Source organism: Phascolarctos cinereus, unplaced genomic scaffold, assembly GCF_003287225.1.
Source record: "Phascolarctos cinereus isolate Bilbo 61053 unplaced genomic scaffold, phaCin_HiC Scaffold_726;HRSCAF=1367, whole genome shotgun sequence".
Lineage (NCBI taxonomy): Eukaryota > Metazoa > Chordata > Mammalia > Diprotodontia > Phascolarctidae > Phascolarctos > Phascolarctos cinereus.
In genome coordinates this window covers 400,570,065-400,587,902 of record NW_027556098.1, presented here as the reverse complement: position 1 = coordinate 400,587,902, position 17,838 = coordinate 400,570,065, and the positions used below count along the sequence as shown (strand labels likewise).

Genomic DNA, 17,838 nt, shown 5'->3' with positions numbered 1-17,838 from the left:
GAAAGGACATCCACAGCATTTCATTCTCCCCACCCCTTTGGGAAATAAATATGGCAGAGAAGGAAATGCCAGGGTCAGAGAAGGTCAGGAGTTCCTCATGGAGCATCTCACCTAGGCTGGCCCTCCCTGCTAATATTCTCAGAGGGATCCCTGAAGGACATATATTATCTGGAGTCTGGTTTCCCAGCTAATCCCCCAGCGCAGATGGACATAGTATGCGTTTATTGAAAAAGCAATATGGAGAGCTGACTGAAACGTTTCCCCAAGAAACCCGACACACTCTCATTCCCAAACACTAGTCAAGAGTGGAGAGAGGAGGCCAACCTCTTTTTGGGATCTTAACTTTTCCCTTCTCCAAGGCATGCCAGGTGCTGACCTACTCCTGAATCTAGTCTGACCAGAAGCAAAGAACATCCTCCCCGTTCTCCCCACCTAGCGGTGTTCAGTTGTTAAATGCCCCCACTTTCTCTCCTCCCAGGCCAATAGAGCTAGAGTCATTAGGAACCTCTGTCCCTAAGGCATTGGTCTTTTGCCCCTCTGGGAGGATCCTAACTGGAAGTGAGATGCCAGGGAGAGCTTCCCACCACCCAGAGCCTTCTCTCCACTTCTTTTTGGTTGACTCCTTGACACTTAGATTTGTGCCATTCCAAAGATGCAGACCCAAGAATTTCAGGGGAGGTTAGGGAGGAGGTTGGCCCCAGCTCCAGAATCAAGATGGCAGGGTGGGAAAGGAGTAGGCACTAGATATGGCCAATTCTTCCTAATTCCAGGTATGGTTTCTAAGTAATAAAACCATCCTTGAAAACTGCCTCTCTCCAGGACTATGAGGAACTTAGGGGAAAACTGGACGCTTTTCTGAATACCCCCCAACTCTCATGGGATCACAGAATCTCATGGTTGAAAAGGGCTTCATCAAGTTGAATTTGTACATATTGGCTCATCATAGGTCATTGGCCTGGGTAACACAGAGAGAAGTTAGGGGACAAAACTCAACTTCTCCCCAGTAGGAGCTAGTTAAAGGATAATCTCACCTGAACCCATGAGAATGGAAAAAATGAATTTTAGGCCTTTTCCCCCTCAGTCCTTGAAGTCCGGTGCTGTACATTTGAGTCACAGAATTTCAGAGCCACAAGTCCAGTTGAGTCAACAAGCATTGATTAAACACCCACTATGTGCCAGGCACTGTGCTAAGGGCAGTGATGACCTCCAAAGCCATCCAGTCCAATCCGCAGAATCTACAACATCTCTGACAAAGGGTCAGCCAGCCTCAGCTTGAAAACTTCCAGGGATGGGGGACCATCACCTTTAGAGGTAATCTTGTCTACTTCTGGACGGTCCCAGTTCCCAGACCCCAAACACTTGAAGGGCTGTCACAGTGGATAAGGGATTACACTGGATTGGTTCAGTCCTCGAAAGATGAGCATTGTGTGGAAATTACAAAGAGGTATGTTCCAACTCAACGTAAACGAAAATTTCCTGACTCTCCAAGAGCGTGACTTACTACCTTGGGAGGTAGTGAGATCTCCCTCAACAGAGGGATCTCAGAGCAAAGGCTGGATCTCTGTTTGTCAGGCAAGCTGGAGAGGGCTGATTTCTCCGCCAGTCACTTAGCTGTCCTGTGCCTCAGTTTCCTCATCAGTAAAATGAGGGGTTGAGTTAGACAGCTTCTGAGGTCCATTGCAGCTCTAAGCCGAGGAGGCTGTGATTCTGTGACTCAATGGCCTCTGAGAGCCCCAGACTCCCTGAAATTGTTCAGTTCTGAAATCTGTACTGTAGAGCAGAGGCAGCTGGCGGGTATAGTGGACAGGACACTGGACCTGAAGTCAAGAAGATCCAAGTTCAAATGCAGCCTCGGGCACTTACTAGTTGTGTGACCCAGGGGGAGTTGTTTGCCTCAGTTTCCTCAATTGTATTATGGAGATAATAATAATAGCACCTACCTTGCAGGGTTGTTTTAAGGATCAAATGAGATATTTGTAAAAAGCACTTAGCACAGGGCCTGACATATAGTAGGCACTTAATAAATATTTATTCTCTCCCTTCCCTCCCCTAGTAAAATTCCAGACTCCAGGCATGAAAAAAAAAACCCACACAACTTAGTAAGCAGTTTTTCCAACCAGCCCCACCCTTGTACTCAGGTAAGTTGATTCCTAAGCCAGCTTCCATATGGAAAAAGCGAACTTAGTTTCTGGTTTTTGCCCCATTCTCTTTCTATTTCACGCATTCCAGCATCCCAAATTTTTCACTATTAGGAAATTTTTTGCTGAACCTAGCCTAACTCCCACATGCTGCTGCTTAAGCCTATGCAGTTACATTTTTTCCTGGCTGTATCTATTTTTAGGTTTGAGAAACTATAAAGGAAAGGGGGAAAATGTGACCATTAGGAGGCCTTGAACCTTTGGGTGGGAAGAGACAGGCAGACAGCCAGACTCAGTTTCTACCATCCTCCTGAGGCTGGTAATGGCGCTGGCACCAGCATGAGCTGGACACAGTCATGTTGGCATCTACCATTGTTGATGGTATGGGAGAGTCAAGGGACTGAGCCTGGGGTCAGTGAATGTCACCCAAGGTCACACAACACACAAAGTCAATGGCAGGACTGAGGCTAGTACTCAGGGCTACTGTCTCCTGGTCCAGGGAATTTCCCAGGATTCTACTACATTAAAAACCCTTGCCCTTGAGGGCCTACCAAGATTAGACTAATTATAAATTAGATATCTTTTTTTTTCTTCCAGGCAGTTAGAGTTAATTGACTTGCCCAGGATCACATCGCTAGTAAGTGTCTAAGGCTGGATTTGAACTCAGGTCACCCTGACTCCAGGGCCAGTGCCTCATCCACTGTGCCACCTAGCTGCCCTATAAATCATATTTCTATAGCACTTTACATTTTAAGACAAGGAGGCATAATAGAGAACTGACCTCAGAGCCTGGAAGAACTGGGTTCAGGTCCTCCTTCACTTCATGTCTCTGAATCTCAGTTCCCTCATCTGTAAAATGGGGATGATAATAATACATGGAGGGCCTACCTCACAGGGCTGTCAAGAAGCCCAAGTATTTTTAAAGCATTTTGTAAACTTTAAATGGCTGTAGAAAAATGCATTATTACTATCTCTTATTATTGTCAACAAAATGCATCCCTCACAGTAACTCAAAGATAAAGTAGGGCTAAGAAATACTATTATTCCCATTTTATAGATGAGAAGATCAAGGCCCAGAGAGGTTCAATGACTTGTCCACTAACTGCCTCTCTCCATGAAGCCATTAAAAAAAACCTATACTTCCTTTGAATGAACAGCTGTTTAGGCACATATTTCATTCCATGGTAAGTACTCAATAATTCAATATTTTACCAAATCAGAACACAATATACAATCGAGATTTTTATACGTAGTGAACCACGAGTAAGTACTACAAGAAATCTCAAACTCAGCACATTCACAACAGAACTCATTGTCTAACCCTCCGACGCACACACCATCGACACGCACACTGGGGTGGTGCGCTACAGTGGGGAATAATCACTCTTCTCACCGGGGAGTAGGAGACATCCAGCTCTCTGTGGGTCGGCTTGCTCACTCCAAGCTGCCCCCACCCTAGGAGTCAGAGGTGGACTATCACCTCATGGTTACATTCAAAAGGATGCCAGGAGTGACCCCGTGGAAGGGAAACACACTTCCCCTGTGCACCGCTCTAGGTCCTGAGCCCCCATGCAGTGGGCTTCCCTTCCAACGTGCCAGTCACTCACAGGGTAACTCACCCATACGGATATGCTATGTACGCACTAGCCACTCAAAATCATAACATTCAAATCTTAAACATAGCCATTTCCTTAACAATAAAGCAAAGGAAACAATAATATTATGGATAATAATGTATTAAGGCAAATGCACAAATAATAAAATGCATCAACAATATACATGTAAACTCAGATCACATTGTCCCACCCATGCACTCATTATCTATGATGAAGAGTAGACACACACAGCACAAGAGGGAGGAAAGTCTGTGTGCTCAGGAGAACTCACAACTTTGGATTTCAGACTTCAGTGGTGTTGGTCCATTAAGCAACATCACTGGATAAAACTGTGTCTCTGCTCACTCACTAACTACTCATCCTAATCACTTCAGCTGGAAAAGTTTTCCCCTTCCCCTCTCCTCTCCTTCTGGTCCTGTTTTGTCCTCTCCTCCTGGATTTCTCCTCTCCCCTCCCCTCTTCTCTCTTCTCTCTTCTCTTCTTGGTCTTTTCTCTCCTCTCCCCTCTTATCCCCTTCTCCTCTCCTCCTCCTCTCCTCTCTTCTCTTCTCCTCCTGATCCTCTCTTCTCCTTCTCCTTCTCCTCTCATCTCTTCTCTTCTCCTCCTGGTCCTCTCTTCTCCTCTCCTCTTCTCTTTTCTCCTCTCCTCCTCTCTCCTCCTGATCCTCTCTTTTCCTTCTCCTCTCATCTCTTCTCTTCTACTCCATTTTCTCCTCTCCTCCCTTCTCCTCCTGATCCTCTCTTCTCTTCTCCTTCTCCTCTCATCTCTTCTCTTCTACTCCATTTTCTCCTCTCCTCCCTTCTCTTCCTCCTCTCCTCTCCTCTCTTCTCTTTTCTCCTCCTGATCCTCTCTTCTCTTCTCCTCTCCCCTCCCCTTCTCTCTTCTCTTCTTGGTCTTTTCTCTCCTCTCCCCTCTTATCCCCTTCTCCTCTCCTCCTCCTCTTCTCCTCTCCTCTCTTCTCTTCTCCTCCTGGTCCTCTCCTCTCCTCTTCTCTTTTCTCCTCTTCTCTTTTCTCCTCTCCTCCTCTCTCCTCCTGATCCTCTCTTCTCTTCTCCTTCTCCTCTCATCTCTTCTCTTCTACTCCATTTTCTCCTCTCCTCCCTTCTCCTCCTGATCCTCTCTTCTCTTCTCCTTCTCCTCTCATCTCTTCTCTTCTACTCCATTTTCTCCTCTCCTCCCTTCTCCTCCTCCTCTCCTCTCCTCTCTTCTCTTTTCTCCTCCTGATCCTCTCTTCTCTTCTCCTCTCCCCTCCCCTCTTCTCTCTTCTCTTCTTGGTCTTTTCTCTCCTCTCCCCTCTTATCCCCTTCTCCTCTCCTCCTCCTCTTCTCCTCTCCTCTCTTCTCTTCTCCTCCTGGTCCTCTCCTCTCCTCTTCTCTCCTCTCCTCTTCTCTTTTCTCCTCTTCTCTTTTCTCCTCTCCTCCTCTCTCCTCCTGATCCTCTCTTCTCTTCTCCTTCTCCTCTCATCTCTTCTCTTCTACTCTTCTATTTTCTCCTCTCCTCCCTTCTCCTCCTCCTCTCTTCTCTTTTCTCCTCCTGATCCTCTCTTCTCTTCTCCTCTCCCCTCCCCTCTTCTCTCTTCTCTTCTTGGTCTTTTCTCTCCTCTCCCCTCTTATCCCTTTCTCCTCTCCTCCTTCTCCTCTTCTTCTCTCTTCTCCTCTCCTCCCTTCTCCTCTCTTCTCTTCCTTATCCTCTCTTCTCTTCTCCTTCTCCTCCTGGTCCTCTCCTCTCCTCTTCTCTTTTCTCCTCTCCTCCTCTCTCCTCCTGATCCTCTCTTCTCTTCTTCTCCTCTCATCTCTTCTCTTCTACTCTTCTATTTTCTCCTCTCCTCCCTTCTCCTCCTCCTCTCTTCTCTTTTCTCCTCCTTCTCCTCTCATCTCTTCTCCTCCTGGTCCTCTCTTCTCCTCTTCTCTTTTCTCCTCTCCTCCTCTCTCCTCCTGATCCTCTCTTCTCTTCTCCTTCTCCTCTCATCTCTTCTCTTCTACTCTTCTATTTTCTCCTCTCCTCCCTTCTCCTCCTCCTCTCTTCTCCCCTCCCCTCTTCTCTCTTCTCTTCTTGGTCTTTTCTCTCCACTCCCCTCTTATCCCCTTCTCCTCTCCTCTCTTCTCTTCTTCTCCTGGTCCTCTCTTCTCCTCCTCTCCTCTCTTCTCCTCTCCTCTCTTCTCTTTTCTCCTCTTGATCCTCTCTTCTTCTTCTCTCCTCCTGGTCTTTTCCTGTCCTCCCTCCTTCTCTCTTCTCCTCCCCTCCCCTCACAAGCTCCTTCAGTTTGCTATTAATGGACTTTTAAACAAAAGCATTAGCTCTTAAATGGGAAGAGCCAGAGAACTGCAAAACTCATCAAACTGGGTACCTGTGGGCAGTCCCACCACCAGTCACTTGCTCACCCAGGTGCTGGGCTGTCCAATCAGAACAGAGCTCACAGTAAAGCATCTGAGGCCGCCTCAAGCTAACAGGGCTCTCAAAGCCGCTGCAAAGCCCTTTAAGCTTTTCCATTTCACGCCAGAGGCGGCAACAGAGAGCAGCAGACCTTTAGGAGAAGCTTTACCTCTTTCCACCTCTAGGTGGCCCTAAAGAGCAACAGAGGTCATTGGCGCTCTTGGCCAATGACATCACTTCTCTCACCAACCAATCAGGGCCTACTCAGAAGGTGTCTATCAGCTGATTGCATTTAACTCAATCTCAACTTTCCATTCTTTGCCTTAGTTTCCTCTGCCGTCCTCCTCCCCTTAAAGCTTAATTAAATGAGAGTCTTCTAACTTTCAGCAACTTACCTTTTACTTAAAAAGTCAGAACTGCCCAGATGTCCCCCATCAAATGGACAATCCTTTTAAAATAACCATCTCCAAATATCTGTAATTTCTCACATTAGTCATAAAACACGCATATGCAGAGTAGATGAGATGCCCATCATGCTTTGCAGCTCTGACCTCCTCAGCAGGGTCTTCAGTCTTTTTGGTCCCTTTCAGACTATGTTTCTCACTCAGACTTCTCTAGTTTTTAATAAATGAAAGGTCTCTTTCTGCCTGTTTGTAACATTAGATTATTTCCCCACAAAAGACTCATCACTCTGCACTGTTGACAGAGATGAGAGTCCTCACGTCTACACCACAGATCATTCCCTGTCTAAAACGTCCAAATTCAGTCTGAAAGCTGTTTCTTCATACACATATATCAGCAGTGTATATGGAAACGAAGTCATTTTTCTGCTCCTACCAGGCATAAAGATATTCATATATAACACTGGCCATATTTCATCCCTTGACAATGAATGGAAATCTTCTTTACACATACTTTTTTCTGCCTTTATTTATTTTAATCATTAACCACTTCTCAGGAAAACAGCCTTAAAATGAGAGCGTACCTTACATTGCCTGACCCTTCCCTCTTCTGCACTTCCTTATTAGGATGGGGAGCACCACCATCTTCCCCATCATCCAATGACCAGATGTCGCCATTGACCCTCCACTGGCACCACCCCACACAGCTCATATATGTCGCCTGTCACCCTGGTGCAAGCCTTCATAACCTCACCCATGGACTACTGCAATAGCCTCATGGCTGGTCTCCTGCCTTAGATTTCTCCCCACTCCAATCTGGCCTCTTCCTCAAATCAAACTGATTTTCCTGAAGTGCAGAGAGGACCACGTCAAGTCCCACCTACCCAATACACTCTAATGGCTCCCTCTTACCTCCAGGTTTAAATATAAAATCTCTGTAATCCATAACCTGGCTCAGGTTCAGTATTAAATCTCTGCCTTTTAAAGCCATCCATAACCTGGCACCTTCCTACTTTTCCAATCTTTTTCACCACGCTGCTTACTATATGCTCTATGATTCAACAACACAGGGCTTTTTATATGATGCTCCATCTCCTGATTCCGTGTCTTTGTCCTGGCTGTGCCCCAAGCCTGGCACGCTCTCCATTCTCATCTCTGCCTCCTGACTTTCTCCAAGACAGTTCAAATCCTTCCTTCTACAAACGGCTTTTCTTGGGCCCTCCTACTCCTAGCACCTTCCATCTACGATTACCCTCTATTTACACTGTAAATATTGTATTATGATTGTATGCACGTGTGATTTTGTATGTACAATTTTCCACGTTCTCTCCACCACTGGAATGTAAGCTCCTTGAAGGCAGGGAATGTATTTTGGTTTTCTTTGTATCACCAGCACATGGCACTGTGGCTAGCGCATAGCAAGTGCTTAATTATTTTAAATGTGAACTATTGACTTTCCACTACACAAAGAGAGTATTGAAATAAGGAAAAAGCATTAATCATGGGGAATTTTGGAAGAAATCATAGAGAAAGCAACATCTGAGTGGCCTTGAAACAAGAGAAATCTGAGAAAGACGGTCAGACACTTAAGGCTACATAGAATTTCATTTTATTTAGAGGCAGCTAGATGGCTGGGCCTGCTCAAATCCGGTTCAGTCACTTACTAGCTGTGTGACCCTTGGGCAAGTCACTTAACCTCTATTTGCCTAGGAGGCAGCTAGGTGGCTCAGTGATTAGAGTGCTTGACCTAGAGTCAGGACGACCTGAGTTCAAATCCAGCCTCAGACATAGCTATGTGACCCTGGGTAAGTCACCTCTGTTTTCCTGAACTGGAGAAGGAAATGGCAAGCCAGTGTCTTTGCCAAGAAAACTCCATGGGCAGACAGTGAGGGTTACAAAGAGTCAGACATGACTGAAGTAAACCATAGCCCAATTTCCGTCCCAATGCTCTACATCACCTCTCCTCTCCACCCTCAGCAGAAGCTGGAGAGAGGCCTCCCATGGGGCTCTGGTTCCAATACATCTGAGCCACTGTGGTTAGAGAGATGCTCAGTCTGGCACTGGAGACCAAAGCCACAAGAATGTGGAATGTGTCCTCCAAATGGCTTGCTTCCCCCAGATTCCTGCTCTGGGCGCTCGGGAGCCACCCGTGAACACCAAGCGCTGGCCTCTGTGGCCAGCTGAATTAGGGTGGCCCTTGTGGGGAGAGGTGGCAGGAAGGTAAGGGGTTAACACTGGCCTCAGGGTGGTTCTGCAGTGGTCCAGGGAGCCTAGGGGTCTAGGAGGGTGGGAGTGCTCTTTTTAAAATTCTCTTCCAAAGGGGGCTCTGGAAGGCTCATTCTGAATGTTTGCTGAGCTTAGCACACGGCAGGACCCAGGGAAGGCTGACCCTGCCCTTACTGCTCAGGCTCTCCAAAAACTGGATGGCAGCTACGTACCAGGGGCTCTCATGTAGGAAAGAAGGCTGGTGGGGCTTGAGGGGCGCTTTATGGTTACTAATTTTACCCAGAGCTTCTCTGGCCAAGGGTTGCCTGGAAGGCAGGTTCTTCCTTTACTCTATACTTCAAACAAGAATCACATCAATGAAAGCTGCCCTCCTAAGCTTCCCCAAATGGAGTCAGGAAGCTGTGTGATACCGGGGAAAGAGGACTGACTCTGAGCTCAGAGGGCCTGGCTTCCCATCTGGCCTCTGATGCTTCCTACCTTCCTTCCTTGGTTCTTGGTTTCCTCATCTCTAAGATGGCTTCTGAGGGTTCTCCTGGCTCTTAGATCTATGCTTGCCCACTTCTTTCCTTTCCTATTCTCCAGATCCAGTATCCCAGCAGCTCTGCCCACCAGAGGGAGGTTACCAGCTGCCCCTGCTTTAGCAATGCCCCCCTCTGGAGCCATTAACAGTCCGAGAGGCATACGGAGAGTCTGTCCATTCCATGTGTCATCTCCACATTCCTGGGGGCTCTGTTTATTTGTGTTAACAACACTGAGCGCATTCCAGCTCAGAACACATAATGGGAACCAGAAGCTCCTTTCTGGCAGGGTCTGGTGGGCACAGGGAAGGAGCAGGGGGAGGGGGCAACCCAGAGGCCCACCATGAGACCATTGGGCTGTGCTGGCACTGGCCACCATGGAGGACAAAGGAACAGAGGCTGGGCTGGAAGGAGGGTCTCCTCATCAGCGTCGGGGTCAGTCGGCTGGCTGGGCTGGTGATGGCTTCATGAGTGTAGACAGGCTACCACACCTTCAAAGAGTGGTTCTCAGAGGCTACCTTACGGAGGCCAGAGCCTTGGAACTCACCAGTGCTCCTGCTTTCATTATCACCCGGGGGGACTGTTTTCTTCTTTAAACTCCTCAACAACAAGGCCTCATCCTGCTTCCAGATAGTCCAAAGCCGAGTGCCAAGCCCACTGTCAGCTGGTGCATCCCTGTGACGTGGATTCCCAGAAAGCCAAGCAAGGCAGATTTTTTTTCCAGCCCTGGGTTTTTGTGGGCTTGGTGAAGAGGCCAATCCTTCCATGTGACCTTTCAGCTAGGGACAGTGGCTAAAATTCCAGCTGTGGACCCCAAGTCTTCAGGTGGTTTGGGCAGTCTAGTAAAGATCTCCTGTTCCAAAGGTGGAGGACCTGGGTTCAAATCCTGCTTCTGGCACCTACCACCTCTGTGATTTTGGATCAGTTAATCCATTTTGCTGGAACTCAGTTCACAAGATGAGGGGATCGCACTAGATCTAGGTCCCTATGGCCCCTTCCAACTCTAGGTCTTTGATTTGATGACCTCTCTGGAGATCATTTTCCTTTTAGAAGATGATCCAGTGCTGTCTCTGGACCTCAGTTTCCTGACCTGTAAAAGGAAGGGTTTGGATTCAAAGGCTTCCAAGGTCCTTTCCATCCCCAAATCTATGCCTCTGATTCTGTGTCTAATCACAACAAAGTATTTCCTTCCCAATCTCCATCCATGGCCAACGTGTGTGTGCAGCCTCGCCAAAGCAAGGCATTAGGTAAACCCTTAGCCAAAAAGAAACTGGATGGAGCCCAGAAGAAAGCAAGGCTTAAAGAAATTATTTTCCACCCAAGTAGAAATTACACCCCAAAACTACACTGCGAATATGTAAGTATTCCATGACTTTCTGTAATATACAGATTCTAACCAAGTTGGCCATAAAACAAGTCCTATTTTTCCCAATTACTCCTACTATAAAACTGGAGCTGTGCTCCCACAGAAAGAAAAATCCCTTTAAACCTCCCGAGTCAAATTTAGATAAAGAATAATATAATATGGTAGCCAGACCAATGGGTCTTCTAGACATCAAAAATTCCAGGGGAGCTTCCGCTAAATTTTCCTAATTCTAGAATCTCCTTTTTGCCACTGGCTCCCTTCCCCTTCATTCTGTGCCCTTCTCTGGCCAAAAGGGATGGCTCTCTGTGAGGAGAACCCTTGACTCTCTACACCTGCTGTTTCAGGAGGTAGCCCCCTCTCCTCATTCTTCCTGCCCAAGATCGATTAGAGCGCGGATGTAACTCAATCCTTTGCCCACAGGTGCCACCAGCTGTGACCCTGTGGGACAGCACCCTGGTTTCCACTTAACCTCAGTTTCCTCATCTGAAGAATGAGCTGGAAAAGGAAATGACAAGCCATGCTTGGATCTTTGCCAAGAAAATCCCAGATGGGATCACAGTGAGTTAGACATGATGAAATGGCTGAACAGCAAAATCCCAAGCCTGCCAAATAGAGATTAAAACAAATATTCTCACCCCCCTTCCTCAAAGGTTACAGTGAAGAAAACACTTTGTAAATCATAACGTGCCGAAGAAATGTGATTTAGGATTGTAGAAGGCCAGAGATGGAAGGGAGAAAGGAAACCAGCATTTATTAAGCGCCTAAGGTGCTTTACAAATATCGTCTCATTTGATCCTCCCAACTGTCTTATGAGATAAGTGCTGTTACGATCTCCATTTTAAAGTTGAGGAAACTGAGGCAGACAGAGGTCAAGTGACATACTCAGCTAGTAAGTGTCTGACAAAGGATTTGAACTCAGGTCTTCCAAATCCAGTGCTCGCCTAGCTTTCCTCTGGAGCTAAAAGGTTACCTTGTCCAACCTGTACCTGGTTCAGGACCCTGTTTTATAACAACCCAGTTATCATCTAACTGCCATTTAAATACCTTTAGTGACAGGGAGTTCCCTTTCCTTGTCCCTAATTCTGTCCTCTTGGGGTCATAAGGTCATAGATCTAGAAGGAACCCCAGAGGTTCATCTAGTCCAGCCCCTGAGGCTGGGTGATCTGCCCAAGGCTACATAGCTAATAAGCTTTAAAGGTATGATTAGAACCCAGGTCCGGTGACTCCAAAACCAATACTCTTTTCCATGCAGTCATTCCTGACTCTGCGACCCCGTGGACCTCATCTGTGGGGTTTTCTTGCAAAGATACTGGGCAGGTTTGCCATTTCCTTCTCCAGTGGCTTGTCCAAGGTCACCCTGTTGGGAAGTTTCTGAGGCTGAGTTTGAACTCAGGTCTTCCTGACTCCAAGGCCGCTGTTCTGTGCACTATGGCGCCACCTAGCTGCATCCATGTGAAAGAACCTAAGACCACCATCATCTCCATCCATCATCACTGAGTCTTTCTTTCTCTCTCCCCCTCTCTCTCTCTCTCTCTCTCTCTCTCTCTCTCTCTCCCCTCTCCCCCTCTCCCCCTCTCCCCCTCTCTCTCTCTCTCTCTCTCTCTCTCTATGAAACAACTCTCCCTCCTCCTCCCGAGCCTCCCTGCGGTTCCCCTGAGCTCAGGTCTACATTTCCCACCATATTCTGATCCCCACTCTCAACCAAGAGCTGAAGCCTTCCTGCGCTCATCACGTGAACTCCAAGTTAGTGCAAAGTTGACACCTACTGATACCTTCTGGACAATGTGGGAGTTGACATAAACACCCTTCTTCCATGCCCTTTTGACCTGATGAAAGACCTGCTGCTGGAACGTGACCAATTTCCTCATTATTACCTCATGCATAACCTATTCTCCTTTGAGAAGGGTTTTTTTTTTTACCTTAAGACTGAACCTGGGTTTTAAAAAAATATATCTTGGCAATTATTGCAATAGAATTTTCTTTGTTGTCCTATGTATTTTATATTATGCATTCAAAAACATTATTCTAAGAAAAGGTCTATGACACACAAAAAACTTAAGAAGCTCTGATCTGGCAGATTCCCTAAATCTGAGGCTTCAGAGCCTTAAAAATGAGTTGATGCTCTTGGCCTGTGAAAAAATCGACGTCCTTTGATGTTTTACAGATGCAGAGGACTATGGAGGAAACACTGCACAGACTGCCAGACGGATTTGGTGGGTTGGTCACGTTCCTAATTTGCTTTTCTCTTTCAAGGGATGGCTCACAGGGTAGCCTCTGAGGGAAAGATACAGTCAGAAAGAAGATGATACAAAAACAAAAGTTATCTCAATAAAAGGTTTTTCAACAAAATAAGAGGAATTAGTGTCCTGGCTTATCAGAAAGCTGGAAATTCTATAAAACATGTTTACGGAAATCTGAGGAGGAGCAACACCCCGAGTGCCTGCTGCTAATTGATTTTAGATTCACGAGCATCAAAAACTGGGATTTCTACTGCATTCAGTATAGGGCAGGGGGGAAAAGCACAGGATTTGGAGTCCATGGGTCTGGGTTCAAATCTCAGCTTTGCTGCCAGCTACCTCTGTGACCTCGAACAAGCGACTTCACTTCTCTGAATCCCAGTTAAAACAGTGAGGTGGGACTGAGTGGACTCTAAGCTCCCCATTAGCTCTAATCCTATTATACAATGATGTTATTATCATACTATTATGCATTGTTATTATTATCACATGATGCTATAATTATCTCAAGTCACAAAGTGTTTTACATTTTCTCATTGAAACCTTATGAATAACCCAGGTATGATGGATATTATTACTCCCATTTAACAGATGAGGAGACTGAGGCTTAGAAAGATGACGTGCCCGTTTTCTACAGGAAGGTTTTCCCAGTTCCCTCTCCCCCCTGACAATTGCTAATGCTTTTTCCTTTATCTGCTCTGTGTGTGTCTTGTAAGTACACGGTGAGTCAATACACAGTTCTTGAGCACGTACTATGTGCCAGGCACTATGCTAAGCACCAGAGATATAAGGAACAGCAAATGGCAGTCACCTCGTTATTTATCTGTTGTCTCTGCCGTTAGACTGCAAGCTCCTTGAAGGTAGCTCTATTTTTGCCTTCTTTTGTATCCCTAGCGCATAGTGCTCAGTAAGTTCCTGCCTCTTAGTAAGCACTTAATAAAGTGACTTACCCAAGGTCACATAGCTAACCAGCAGCGTTAGATGCAGGTCATTTAGTCTCCAAGGCTAGGACTTTATCCATGATACCTCATCACCTTGGTAAGGCAGAGGCCAACAATGCTCCCAGGGGCTGCCGAACCAGATTAAAATGTAATCATGAAGTATTTAAGAAAATAATTAAAAGTACAATAGAACATGGATAATGCCAATATTGGGCAGCGAGGTAGTGCAGTGAATAGAGTACCAGGCCTAGATTCAAGAGGACCTGAGTTCAAAACCAGCTTTCCTAGCTGTGTGACCCTGGGCAAGTCACTTCACCTTGTTTGCCTCAGTTTCCTCCTCTGTAAAATGAGCTAGACAAGGAAATGGCAAAGCACTCCAGTATCTCTGCCAAGAAAACCCCAAAAGGGGTTACAGAGAGTTGGACATGACTGAAAAATGACTGAATAACAATGTTAATATGTGGTTTTCTAAGTCAATATGTGGCTCACCAGATAGCGGTTCCAACTTCTTTTTGAGTTTGACACCATCACCCTAAGATGACCTGGGGGAAATGTTTCTAGGCTCCTCAGAGGCCTTTTCTGGGTAGTGGCTACAGCTTAGGGTTGGATCCAGGCCTGAAGCCAAGGCCTGTGGTGACCAAGTTCTCGCCCTCTGGGTGAGAACTAACCATGGTATCTGGTGACTCTGTGCCAGGCAGGCCTGGCATCCCCTCCAGCGCCCCAGGAGCTGCAGTGAGGTCACCACCCTGGCTGGGCGAAGAGAAGCCAAGACCACCAGCTCTCTCCCCTCAGATCTTGAACCCCCACCCAGAGTACTGAAATCAGTTTTAGGTGGGAGTTGGGTTTCCAGTTAGCTTAAGGAGGTTTTGAAGCTGCTTTCTTGGATAACTTGGTTTTCCATTTCTCACTGGACTCAAACCATCTTCGAGGCAGTGTTATACATTGGAGAGGGTGTGGGGCTTAGAGTTAGGAAGAGCTGGGTTCACTTCACCTCTGTCTGCCTCAGTTTCCTCTTCTGTAAAATGAGGGGGTTGTACCACATGGCTTCTGAGGTCCCTTCAAGCTCTAGATCTGTGACTCTTTGACTCTCCTTGAGCCTCTGTTTCCTTATCCACAAAATGGGGATAATAATAATTATAGCACCGAACTCACAGGACTGTTTCAAGTTTCAAATGAGATAAAAGATATAAGATGTTTTACAAAGATTAAAGTGCTATCTGGTTACAATTCATTATCATTAAGTTGGCATCTACCAGCTATTCCAAGAAAAATCTCCAGGTCATTTAGTCTCCAAGGCCAGGACTCTATCCACTATACGTCATCAGTATCAATATGATTATCAATATGATAACCAATCAATCAACAATTCTTTTTTGTTTTGTTTTGCAAGGTAATCGGGGTTAAGTGACTTGCCCAGGGTCACACAGCTAGCAAATATCAAGTATCTGAGGCCAGATTTGAACTCAGGTCCTCCTGACTCCAGGGCCAGTGCTCTATGCACTGTGTCACCTAGCTGCCCTTCAGAACCGAGATTGTAACCCAGATCCCGGGAATACAAATTCATTTCTCTTTCCTTAGCCAGCCCAAGGCAACCCCTGCCTACACACAGATGAAGGTGACCAGCTGTCTTCCCTCCTCTCCCACTCAGAGAAGGCTCACAGGGTCGCAGATATTAAGTTGGGAGGGACCCTCCCATTTTACAGATGGGGAAACTGAGGCCCAGAAAAGAGAAATGGCTGATTTAAGATCGTAGGGGTAATAAGTGTCAGGTTTAGGATTCAAATTTAGGCCTGCTAACTCCAAATCCAAGCTGCACATAGGTTTAGATCAAAGGAGGGGCTCTCTGCCCATGAATATCAATAGAATATAAGCTCCCTAAGAACAGGGACTTGCTTCATTCTTGTTTCACATCTACCCCCTGGTCCATATCAGGTACTTCATAGTTTCTTGGCTATATGAATGAAGTTTAAGAGGGGGACTCTAGAATCACCTACCCCAAGGGTTCAGCATTCTATCCTCCATGCCACGCATCACCCTGTGCACCACCCTCATACTTCCAAATGGGTGAACGCTTTGACCCTGGACGATCCCCGCCAGCTTCCAGGGCTCTGTGATTTGTGTTTCACATACAAAGGAGAAAACAATACATGGTCCTGAAGATTCAGCTGTCTTTGGGCAGAGGGCCTGGTAGAACTGGCACCGGGCCACGTTAACCGCAAGGCTGAGGCAGGAGATGGAAGCGGCCAGGGCACGATCAGCCGCCCCTCTTGCCTTGGCTGTCGCTAGTGTGAGGCACTGGCTGGGATGCCTCCCTGATCAGGCCCCCACCGCAAGCTGGGTAAAGCAGTGGTCCAGTTGTAAGCCATTTCAGGGTTGTTGTTGGGTTGTTGTTGTTTTTTTTTTTTTGCAGAGAACCAAATCTGTGGATTTTGAAACTATTCACTTTATAGCAAAGAGTCTCTTGAGCTCTCCAAAATATTTTCATGGTATTGGTTCTCCGCATTTATGTGTTACCAAGAGGCTTTTTAGTCAATATAGCAGCACTGCTCAGTGGCTATTCGGGCTCTTGGGCCACTAAAGGAAGCCTGGGCTCCAGGGTGGTCAAACAGACACCTCCTTAACATGTCAGCTCAGAGGGAAGACCTCACCAAGCAGGAGAGAAGGAAAAAAGAGTTCGCTGCATGAAGGCCACATCTGGATCCCAGGAGGCAGCAGGATGATATTATGGTATGTGCCCTGACAAGTGAATCCAGCCCAGGCAATACTGGTCCGAAAAGGAAAATGAAAAGAATGGTGGAAGAAGGAGAGAAAAACTAATCCAGCTCTCTCTCATCTAGGCTTCACTGACCCAGTCTTGCCCCAAAGCCAGGGAATGTTCCTCCAAGGGAATGTTGAGCGTGAACTCTTTCAGTTTTGAGGCCCAGACCTGAAGCCCATACAAAGCCCCACAGGGACGGGCTCAGGGGACTCCTTCGTTGAGACGCCTCTCTGCACCATGCACACCATGATAACGCCTTCCATTACTTTGTCTAGATCTGCTTTACCAGGCTCTTCCCTGAGAACGAAGAAGCCAGGGGCCTGGCACATAAATGAGGAGTAGGAATCAATGGGAAAAACTGATGCTATTTGGCAAATTCAAGGTTTAGACCAACCTTCTACAGCACATACCATGATAAACTCACAGTGGATAGGGGACTAGAGTGTTAAAGGTCACACTATGAAATTACTAGTAGAGGATAAAGGTCAGGTCCTCTCACTGCTATAGCTAGGGGGAAGATCGAGTACAGAAGACTTCCACAAAAGGACAAACTCATTTTAACTGTATGAAAATGAAAAGCTTTCACACTAACAAAAGATAATAGGATAAAAGAAGGGAAAATGTTCTTAGAATCAAATATCTTTGATAAGTATCCGGTAGCCAAATATAAAGAGAGAATTAATACAATTATATCCGACCACATCCGTTCTCCAATGGACAAGGATAGAAACAATCATTTCTCAAAAGAATTGCAAACCGCTAACGTCTGTATGAAAGATCGCTCCAAATCACTAATTTCTCATGAGAGAAACAGAAATCAAAAGAACTCTGAGGTTTCACCTCACACAGGGTATTGACAAAAATGACAAAAGATGGTAATAATCAGTGTTAGAGGGGTTGTGGAAAGACAGGCACGTTAATATAGAGTTGGTAGTTCATTTTCCTTTCTCCTCCCTCACCCCTGACCAATCTGGGACAGCCAGTAACGTCAAAGAGAAAAGCACTCTATTGCCCAGACCTCCACAAAAAGCCATGCTCTGCCATTGCCGAGGGGCAGATTTCACCACTAAGAAGAAGCGGAAAGTACACCTTGGTGGGGTTAAGAGTTATGGAGCCAAGAATGACTAAGCTTATTACCTTCCTTGGCAGGGCAATTTGACTAGAGTCAACTGGCATAGTGGTTGGAGAACTGACCTTGGAATGAGGACAACCTAGATTCATACCGACATATATGGCTATATGGTGGATAAGTTATGTAACCTCT

General features: G+C 46.4%; 1 protein-coding gene across 1 annotated transcript in view; it reads right to left on the bottom strand.

Moving 5' to 3' along the window:
- The window catches only part of MEGF6 (multiple EGF like domains 6), a 370,100-nt gene that overhangs the window by 63,964 nt on the left and 288,298 nt on the right, over positions 1-17,838 (bottom strand).